Below are 6,411 nucleotides of genomic sequence, written 5' to 3'. Positions count from 1 at the left end.
TTCTTTCTTTCTTTCTTTCTTTCTTTCTTTCTTTCTTTCTTTCTTTCCTTACCCAGTTGTCATTGGATAGAGAGTTGTTCAGTTTCCATATGTGTGTAGGCTTTTTGCTAGTTTTGTTCTTATTGAGGTCCAGCTTTAGTCCATGGTGGTCAGATAGGACAAAAGGAATTATTTCAATCTTCTTGTATCTGTTGAGGCTTGCTTTGTGACCAACTATATGGTGTATTTTGGAGAAGCTCCCATGAGGTGCTGAGAAGAAGGTAAATTCTTTTGTGTTTTGGTGAAAGTTTCTGTTTATGTCTGTCAGGTCCATTTGATTCATGACCTCTGTCAGAGTCACTGTTTCTTTGTTTAATTTCTGTTTTGTTAACCTGCCCTTTGTTGAGAGTGAGGTGTTGAATTCTCCCACTATTAATGTGTGTGAATCTATGTGTGGTTTCAGTTTTATTAATGTTTCTTTTAAAATGTGGGTGCTTTTTTGTGATGTCTTCTTGGTGGAATTTTCCTTTGATGAATATGAAATGACCTTCCCCATCTGTTTTGATTAATTTTGGTTGAAAATCTATTTTATTAGATATTAGAATGTCCACTCCTGCTTGATTCTTTAGTCCATTTGCTTGGAAAATACTCTTCCAGACTTTTACTCTCAGGTAATATCTATCTTTGTGACTTAGGTGTGTTGCTTAGATTGTTGGATGTTGTTTATGTATCCATTCTGTTAGTCTGTGTCTTTTTATTGGAGAGTTTATTCCATTGATGTTGAGAGAGGTTAATGACCAGTGGCTGTTAGATGCTTTGATTTTGCTGTTGGTTGTGGTAGTGTGTTTGTGTACTTGGCTACTTTTAGTTTTGCTGTAGTGACTTTATTTATTTTCTGTGTTTTCCTGAATGTAGTTAATTTTTCTGGGTTGTATTTTTCCTTCTAATATGTTCTGTAACACTGGATTTGTGTGTAGGTATTGTTGAAATTTGTTTTTGTGGTTGAATATCGTGTTTTCTCCATCTATGAGGACTGAGAGTTTTTCTGGGTATAGTAGCCTGGGCTGACATCTGTGTTTTCTTACAGTCTGCATAATATCCATCCAGACCCTTCTGGCTTTCATAGTCTCTGTTGAGAAATTAGGTGTAATTCTGATAGGTTTTGGCATTATATGTTACTTGGCCTTTTTCCCTTGCAGCTTTTAGTATTTTTTCTTTGTTCTGTATACTTACTGTTTTGATTATTATGTGGCAGGAAGATTTCCTGTTTTGGTCTAATTTATTGGGTTTTTCGTAGGCCTCTTGTGTTCTTATAGGCCTCTCTTTTAAGTTGGGGAAAGTTTCTTCTATGATTTTGTTGTAAATATTTTCTGGAGGAGGGAGTCTTCTTTTTCCTCTATTCCTATTATTCTTAGGTTTTGTCTTTTTATGTTGTCTTGGTTTTCTTGGATGGTCTTTATCAGTAATTTTTTAGATTTAATGTTTTCTTTGACAGATAGATTACTTTCATTGTATCTTCCATACCTGAGATTCTATCTTCCATCTCTTGTAGTCTATTGGTTATGTTTACCTCTGTACTTCCTGCTTTTTCCCTAATTTTTCCCTCTCCATGATTTCTTCCCCTTGTGTTCTCTTTGATTTTTCCAATTCTATCTACAGATCTTGAGCTGTTTTGTTGATTTCCTTCACTTGTCTGACAGTATTTTCCTATTTTTTTCCTTCAATTCCTTCAGCTGTTTGTTTGAACATTTCTCTGTTTCTTTTGTTTCTTTCAGTGATTTAATTATTTCCTCTCTAAAGGCCAAAACTGTTTGACTGCATCTATCCATATTTCTTTACAGATGGTCATAATCTGTTTGTCTTTATCTTCCTCCATTTCTTTATGATTATCCATAATATGTTTGAGTTTATCTTTCTCTAATTCTTTACGCATTTTATTTGTTTCCTCTATTATCTTCTTCATAAGCATAGATGTATATTCATCTTGTTGAATTTCATTTATGTCCAGGGCTGCTTGCCCCTGGATAGCTGGGTTCCAGAGTTTCTATAACGCTCTGTCTTTTGTTGGTTGAGCTTTTACACTGGCCTCTAATCATTGGGCTATCTTAGGTGCTGGTTGTTAGTTTCTGGTTCTTCCTAGAATCCTGGGGTGGGGAGAATCCCCTTGGCAGGAAGATGACTTTTTCCTGAAGGAGACCTCCTCTGCTTTTTGGGTATGGTCACTGAATTGTGGTGTTTCTCAGGAATTGCCATAGCTCACCTCAGGCGTATAGACCTGAGTGGTAACTCTGGTCTTTGTTAGTCAGTGGGCCTCTCCACTCACCCAGAGAAGTTCTGAAATAGCTTCCTTGCTGCTGGCTTTCTTGCTCTGAATTTAGTGAGCTGCTGCTGTTGTTCTTTCACTGTTTTCTAGGCACAGCCCTCTTGAAGACCCTGGGAGCCCCAGGGTTTGGTCAGTTTAGTTAGGGATAACTATTTGTCCCTTGAGCAATATCTCAGGCTGGTCTCAAGGATCCCAGGCTTCTGTAGGTCTGAGGTTGGAGCTCTGTGCTCCAGTACACAAGCAGTAATCTGTGGCAGGTGAGCACAGCTCTCATGTGTGCAACAGGAAGCTAGAGCCTGGAGTTTTTAGGGACCCAGAAACTTTTCTGGAGTTGGATGAACTGGGGTTGGACTTGATGTTTACCCCCACCATGGGGTTTCCTTGCAACAGGAAGACCCAGCCTGCAGTGATTTGGGTCCACAGTTCCATCTTGGGTGGCGCTGAGAGCATGCAGGTGCAGGCTAGTGGTGGCTCCAAGCTAGTGACTGGGTTTCTGTAGAGACTAGGGAACTTTTCCATTTATGTGTGTGGGGGTGGGGGGGAGGGGGCAGAGGGAGCGGCTGAGTACTCTAAGTTTGGACCTCCTGTTTTCTTCACTGTGGGGTTTCCTCCTTACAGGGAAACCTAGTCTCTGGTGCCCTAGGGCCCACAGTTCTGTCCAGGATGGTGAGTTGGGTACATAGCAGGTCTCTGGACTGGCAGCTGAGCACCAGTTTGACCCTGGGACCTTTTCCAGGGATTGTCTGGGTGACCTCAGGTTGGTCCTGTTTGCTTCCTCCACTGTGGGGTTTTCTCTTGACTAGAAATCCCAGTTTCTGGTGTCTTGATGCCCACAGTTTAGCCTGGGAAGATGATCAGGACACGCAGGCTCTGGGCTGGCAATCGAGTGCCTGCTGGGACCTGGAAACTCTTCCAGGTTTTAGCTGGGTGAGCTGGACCTGACTGATTTCCATACCGTGGAATCAAACTGTGGGGTTTTCTCTCACCTGGGAAACACAATTGTTGGTGTTTTAGGGTCCAGAGTTCTGTCTCCTGGTCGCTGTGCAGACAGTGCTGTCTTGCTCCTCAGAGACAGTGTCCTTTAGGTGCCACCATCTTGAATCTCTCTCTTGCTAGCTTTTTGATAACTTCCTTCTGGCAGCATTACCTTATCAGGCCACAGGGGAAGAAGATATGCTCTTTCCTTATGCAACTTGATGTGCTGGGGTGAATGGGAAAGGGAGTTCCCTTTTCTGAAGAATAGGTAAGGGGGAAGAAGGGAGGAAAGAGGAAGCATGGGATTGGAAGGGGAGGAGGGATGTATTGAATAAAAAAATACATTTTAAAAAGCTTAGACTGGATATTTTTAGCACATAAACAGAATAAAAATATACAAGACCTGTTTAAGAAAGGTTTCCGAATTGATTCTGAAAGGAAAACTGAGAGTTCATCAATTAGCAGGAAAAGACCCAGAAGAAATTGGGGTACTTAATTGCCACATTAAGGGCAGAAAATGAACATTGATAAAAAAGCTTGCAGTACTAGTTTTGGGAAGATTTACAACAAATATCCCCAAAGCAGGAGACTTCAGTTTATAAAAAGGACTAATTGAATTCTCCTTAGAACAGTAAAAGGACACCAATTTCTGGGGCATTGGAACATTCTATACTGATGCAAATAAATCAGAAAAAGTAGGTTATAAGTCAGGAAAAATAAGTAAACATCTCAGAGTATTCGTAATTCAGCTAAAAAAAAAAAATCAGAGCTTTATGCCACTCTTATGGCATTATTGAATTTTACTGAATCTCTTAATATAATTACTGACTCTCAATATGTAGAGGTTTTTTCCATATTGAAACCACTGAACTTACTCTAGATGATTTATAATTAACTTGGATATATATATATATATATATATATATATATATCCAATATATATATATTGGTTATATACAAAGAACAAGTAGGACAGTAGGACATATATATATATATATATATAATATATATATATATATATATATATATATATATATATATATATATTATATATATTACCTGCAGGAAGTATCCCAAAAGGTACCCGAAGAAATGAAATTTGGTAAATGGATGTGTTGAATTTTGCACAGTTTGGAAAATTAAACTACATGCACCATACCATAGATACATATTCAGGATTTCAATAGGCAATTGCTCTAAGTTCTCAAAAGGCTGATATCCTAATTACACATTTATTAGAAGTTATGACCACTATGGAGATTCCTATACAAATTCAGACTAACAATTCTCTAGCATATGACTCTAGTAAAATGAAACAGTGTTTTGCATATTACAACATAAAGCATATTAGAGACATACCACATAATCCAACAGGCCAAGCAGGTAGTGAAAGACCTAATGGTACTTTAAAAGATATGCTTAATAAACAGAAAGCGGTTAACAAAGACCCCCCAGGGACAAATTACATGGTACTTCATTAACTTTAAAGTTTTAAATGCTAAGGAGAAAGAAACAACAGCTGTGAAGAGACATTGGAAAGTAGAAAAACTGCTGAATTAAATCAGCCTGTGGATTTTAAAGATGTGTTAACCTCAGAATGGAAACTGGGACATGTATTACATTGGGGAAAAGGTTTTGCCTTTGTTTCCATGGGAGAAGAAAAGTTGTGAATATCATCCATATTAATAAAGATTAGACTGAAACAGGAGAGACCTCCTGAATAAGGAGAGGTGATAGTTCATCAGACAGCTTGATCTTTCAGTCTGAACTAACTTATAAAGTCTATCAAACGTCTTTATATGATAATGCATAAAAAGTTAAATAAAGAAATTATATTTTTGAATGATAATTTACCAAAGGCACACTTGCATGAAATGAAAATTAGGTTTTCTTATACCACATGTTTTTTTTCCTTTTCTTTTTTGCCACCTGCCTCTTGCCATGTAAAGTAACATTTTCATAGGTTCTAGAGTCAAAAGTGTGGACATCCTCATTTGTAACAGTATTGACTCTAATATGATCACTTGTTTCATCTTTAAGATGGACAGAACTTTTTTTTAAATATAATTTTTTATTTATTACAATTTATTCACTTTGAATCCCTGCTGTAGCCCCACCCTCATTTCCTCCCAACCCCTCCTTCCCTCCCTCTCTTTTTTCCTCCCTCTCTTCCTCCCTCCCTTCCTCCCTCCCTCCCTCATCTCCTCCCATGTCCTTTCCTCAGTCCACTGATAGTCCACTCAGTCCACTCCCCTTCCATCTGACCCTAGCCTATCAGGTCTCATCAGGACTGTCTTTCATAGTCTTCCTCTGTGGCCTGGTCAAGCTACTCCCTCCTCAGGGAGAAGTGATCAAAGGGAGGGATGGATGCAGAAATTTTGGTATATTCACACAATGGAATTCTACTCAACAATTAAAAACAAAGAAATCATGAAATTTGCAGGCAAATGGTGAGAACTAGAAAAGATCATCCTGAGTGAGCTAGCCCAGAAGCAGAAAGACACACATGGTAAATGGATATTAGACATAATATAGGATATTCATACTGAAATATGTAAACCTAGAGAAGCTATGCAAGAAGGAAGACCCTGGGTAAGATGCTCAATCTTCATTCCAAAAGGCAAATGTGATAGACATGGGAAGAAGGTAAAATAAGGAACAAGACAAGCTTATCACAGTGGCCCCTTAAAGACTCTACCCAGCAGGATATTAAAGAGGATCCTGGGACAAAACTGTTTCATACTGTTGTGAGAAACTTTGATTCACATCAAGTAGTAAGAGCACTGTCAAGCAAAAAGAAAACCCTCAATAATGTTAGCAGCTAGTCTTTTCACAGACTTCTTCATCCATTTTTCTTCATGTCTTATCCATGTTTAATAAAAGCAGTTCCCAGACATGCCTTGTCTGTATTTGTCTCTGGGCCTTTGCATGGGTTGCAGTGTCTTCATCAAATTTTCCTTTGTCAAGGTTAATTCTGCCACTGCCCATCACCTTCACTATGTAAAGATGGTTTGATGTCTCTTCCAAAGTTTCCTACAGCATTCTACTTGGTTCTTTAGATAAGAGTTGCATTTTCTTTCTTTCTTTCTTTCTTTCTTTCTTTCTTTCTTTCTTTCTTTCTTTCTTTCTTTCTT

Source organism: Psammomys obesus, unplaced genomic scaffold, assembly GCF_907164565.1.
Source record: "Psammomys obesus unplaced genomic scaffold, mPsaObe1.curated_primary_1811, whole genome shotgun sequence".
Classification (NCBI taxonomy): domain Eukaryota; kingdom Metazoa; phylum Chordata; class Mammalia; order Rodentia; family Muridae; genus Psammomys; species Psammomys obesus.
This window is presented reverse-complemented; position numbering follows the sequence as displayed.